The sequence below is a fragment of the Hyaena hyaena genome, unplaced genomic scaffold, assembly GCF_003009895.1.
Source record: "Hyaena hyaena isolate Hyena2069 unplaced genomic scaffold, ASM300989v1 scaffold_98, whole genome shotgun sequence".
Classification (NCBI taxonomy): domain Eukaryota; kingdom Metazoa; phylum Chordata; class Mammalia; order Carnivora; family Hyaenidae; genus Hyaena; species Hyaena hyaena.
The window spans coordinates 3008966-3013393 of NW_024080730.1; the positions used below are offsets into that span (position 1 = coordinate 3008966).

General features: G+C 56.8%; 1 long non-coding RNA gene across 1 annotated transcript; it reads left to right on the plus strand.

Moving 5' to 3' along the window:
- Positions 1-897: 897 nt before the first annotated feature.
- LOC120233863 lies at positions 898-4165 on the plus strand. Its single transcript, XR_005528938.1, has 3 exons — positions 898-1351; positions 1692-1855; positions 2557-4165. It is a non-coding gene; the product is annotated as an uncharacterized LOC120233863 (long non-coding RNA).
- The last annotated feature ends 263 nt before the right edge of the window (positions 4166-4428 follow it).

Sequence of the window (4428 nt, forward strand, 5' to 3'; positions counted from 1 at the left end):
GGCCGGGGGAGGGGCCGGGGAGGGGGCGGGGAGGGGGCGGGGGAGGGGCCGGGAAGGGCCGGGGGAGGGGCCGGGGAGGGGGCGGGGAGGGGGCGGGGGAGGGGCCGGGGAGGGGGTCGGGGAGGGGCCGGGAAGGGCCAGGGAAGAGTTCAGGGTCCATGTTTCACAGGGACAGAGTTTCCATTTGGGAAGATGGAAAGTTCTGGAGACAGATGGTGGCGACGGCTGCACAACAGTGTGAATTCACTTCATGCTCCGAGCTGTGCGCTTACACGTGGCTAAGACACGTGTAATCCACCACAATACAAACCATAATAACGTTAAAAGCAGACGAGGGCGGGCGAGCGCGCCCTGACGGAACCACACGCCAGACGCCCGGGTTTGGAGCCGCACCGCGAAGACGACGCTTCCCGCGCCTGCCGTGTCAGCTGCCTGTCCCACCACCACCCAGGACCATCACCCGGGGCGCCAGGCGCCACCCGACTCCTCACCGGGGGGCCTGATGACACCCACAGCGGGAAGGGTACTCAGAGGCAATAACAGGCACACTTCAGGGGAGCCCAGTCCTTGAATTCGTAATCTAACACCTTCCGGTCGCCGTGGGAATTCGCATTAGAAAGTAAATTAATTGTCACTGTAAAGTGGAACCCTTCTGCCGCTAATTATGTGGCATCCTGGCTACTAACTAAACTGCCACTCGAGGGTAATTTCCCATTTTTCCTGAGAGGCAGCAGGAGGTGACGGCAGCAAAAAGTCTGAAACGCAGAATCCGTGCAGGTTTATTGAGTGATAACCGCCTCCACGCAGATGCCAGGGCGTGGGGGGCATGCGGGGCATAGCTGGTATACCGAGGCCCTCGGGGCACCAGGCCACTGAGGAGCAGGGTCCCTTTGTGGGAAGGGCCCCGGGAAGCTCTTTTTGGGCTAATTTCCCCAGAAACAGCCACCCCCATATCCTACAGGCGGCCGACTGTTAGCACAGGTTCATCCCAGCCTTCACGTGGGGCCCAGACCGGCTCCTCCTTTCTCCCTTCCCCTTGTTTGGCAATGCCCACCATCACAGGGGTGGCAGCTCTGAGATCGAGTGTTCCCCACCATCTGGGAGCCAACAGAAGTTCCCTAAGAACAGACTTGAGGCCCAACCCTGACTGAGGATCTCCAGAGAAACTTCCACAGCCCCACCCCGGCCCCCAGGATGGTGACAGGCCAGAGCTCCAATCAACTGGCCACGTGCCCTCCTGTCGTGAAGAAACCCAGAAGGAAGACGGCCTGCGTACGGGCCGAGGCTCAGGGGTGTCCGGCCCCACTGGCCTGAGGCAGACGCCCCGGAGGCAACAACAGTGAATGAGCAGGTACTGTGTCGGGCAGGGGTTCGAAGCCGCGTGCTTCCTGACGAGGGAACAGCATCCGGCATCCGCTGGGGACAGAGGAAAGAGGATCCGGGCCCTGCCCACTCGCCAGGGCGGCTGGGGCTTTGTGGGGGAGGGGCGGGACGCAGGCTGCAGCAGGCGGAGGGGGTGCTGTGGAGGGGCCTGGGCAGAGGAAGGGGAGGGCCCAACGGGGCTCAGGCAGGGCCGGGAGGGAGGTGGAGGCACCCCCAAAGCCGATGGCGGGCAGGAGGGCGGGACAGTGGCTCCTACGCTCTGCCCCCTCCTGCCCTATTTATCTCCCCCGGACACACATTCTCCCCAGGGTCCTGGAGGCCGAAACAGATCTTCGGTTTTTAAGCATAAGGTGCAGACACAGAAGAGACACGCGAACAGATACACAGCATTTCACAGTATGAACCTTTCACTGGGGTGGAGAATTAGGGAAAGGATGTCGAAAACATCTTCTTGGACAGAGAACTAAGAAAGGTAAGTTTGAGGGGGTCCTGGGTGGCTCAGTCGGGTAAGTGACCAACTCTTGATCTCAGCTAGGGTCATCACCTAGAGGTTTGCGGGATTGAGCCCTGCATCAGGCTCCTCAGCCACCACATGGGGTCTGCTTGGCACTCTCTCTCCCTCTCTCTGCCCCTCCCCCGCTTGTGCTCTCTGTCTCTCTCTGAAATAATAAGTAAACATAAACAACAACAACAAAAAAAGAGCTAAGTTTGAGAAACATTGTTCAAAGGGTTTGAATCTCCATACCTTCCCTGATGGTCCTCAGTAACAGCCATGGATAGGACCCAGTGTGCGCTCAGCCTGAGCTGAATTAAGGCACAAAGCGCCCACGTGGCTGTGAGCAAGGTGTGCTGGGGGCCCACATCCTCCCCTGAGAATGGCGATAACCTGACTTTGTGAAGTCTGTCAAGGTTAAGGGCCACACTCAGGCAGTGCTAAGCATTTGCCCATTCTTTAACCCCATGTTGCACATGAAACAATGCTGACAGCACACAGTAGGTGCTCAGTAAAACGGGCACTGTGCTCTGGACAATGAGCTCAGCGCAGTTCTTGACTCTGCAGACCCAAGGTCATGGGCTTCCCTCCATCATTCCCTGCCCCGGGCACAGACGGGTATGCCCGTGGCCATGCAAAAACAGCATAGGGACACTCATAGCACCTCCCCTGTCCACCAGCAGCCCTGAGCCTCACTGGCAGCGTCCAGCGTGGTGGGAAAGGAAGCGAGGACATCGCAGAGCAGAGAGGAAAAGGCAGAGCGGGGGCCTCAAGCGATGGTCCCGTTAAGTCCCCTCATCGTCACACCAGCTGGGGACCAGGGAGCAGCTTTGCTTCCCCAGAGTCGAGGACAACTCCAGCCCCCCTCTCCCCAACCTAACACAAAACCAGGGGCCTGACCACAAGGAACTGACCACCCTCCGGCCACGGCGCCAAAGGGGCGAGGCAGGCCGCATCAGGACAGCGGCGACTGGCTTGCGGGTGAGAAACACAAGGTGCCCTGACTCACCAGAGGTGCCGGCACCCTGGGCCCCGCAGAAAAGCTGCTTCGAACAGGAACGGGCTGTGCTCCGCTGGGCCGAGGCACGGAGACTGGAGGGACCCTCAGAGCTGGGAGAGACCAGAACAGGACAGGGTCAGGTAGGTGCCGTCAAGAGCAGATTGTTAAATCTCCGAGTGGATCCTGGGATCTCTGAGCTAAAACCCAGGGGCCGCACTTCTGCTTCAGGAAAGGCGGCAGGTGTGCTTCCCCATCTCGCCCACACAGCGCAACTAAAACACCAGGATGTTGTACAGAAGACAAGCAAGACTCCGGAAGGGGGAGAGGAGGAGGAAGGCTGGCAAGGGACTACGGGGCCCGAGGAGTGGCATGGGGCTCGGTTCCCTCGGCTGGGTTTTTGCCTCAGTCATCCCAGGCATGCAGCTAAAGAAGTCGCAAACCCAGACATACAGTAGAAGCAGACAAAAAGCCCCCACGAATGACTGTTCTCTGTAGCCAAGGGACCAGGAAAGTGGCAGCCTGAGGAGACAAGGGGTTTACACAGCGCCACTCCACCACAGCCGGAGGCCACAGAAAACGGCGTCCACCCAGACCCACTGCAAAGGCTGAGTAGGGAGCTGAGGCTTCCAGCCTGTGTAGATTTAATAGGCACCCAGCCCCCACTGGGTGGGGTCAGATAAGAACAAGTAAGAGCTGGGACTTTTTTCCCCACCAGGTGGTAATGAATCCTCCTCTCATTCCATGGTATTAGCGCGAGCAACATGGGGAGCTTGAGTATCCACACCCACGCGGCGGTAACAAGGCACCCCTTCCTCACCACACAGGGCTGGTGTGAGGAAAGAGCTAATGAAGAGTCAAGACTTTTCCATCACCACCAGAAATGAGGTCACCCCCCACAGTACTGGTGGGGGCCACACAGGAAGCAGGAGCCCCCAACCCCACCAGCAGTAACAAGGAGCTGCCCCACTGGAGTATCAACAGAAGCCAACTGTGGACTAGACTCCTGCATCCACCTGGCAACAACGGGACAGCACCCCCTCCTCCCTTCCGAGAGCGGTGTCAACGAACGCCGGCCAAAACAGAGGTTTACGAAGATCCAGAGTCTCACCAGATAATATGAAAATGTACACCTTTGCACTGAAAATGACTCATTATCCCAAGAACCAGGAAGATCTCAAATGGGAAAAAGACAGTCCGTGGCTGCTGACATTGGGGTGACAGATGTTAGAATTATCTGACAAAGAGTTTAAAGCAGTCACAATAAGAATAAACAATTATGAACATGTTGGAAACAGATGAAAAAAACCTAGAACTTTCATTTAAAAAACATAAAATATCAACGAAAAAATGGAGATAAAGAAGAACCAAGTAGAAATGTTAGAACTGAAAAATGTGGTCATTGAAATAAGCAGCCCAGTGGGTGGACTCGACAGCAGAACAGAGGGGACAGAACAACCAACAGAAATTACCTAAACTGCATGGCAGAGAGAAAACAGATTAAGAATTTAAAATAATCACGGTAGTCTTTGGTGGCTTAGTCGGTTAAGTGTCC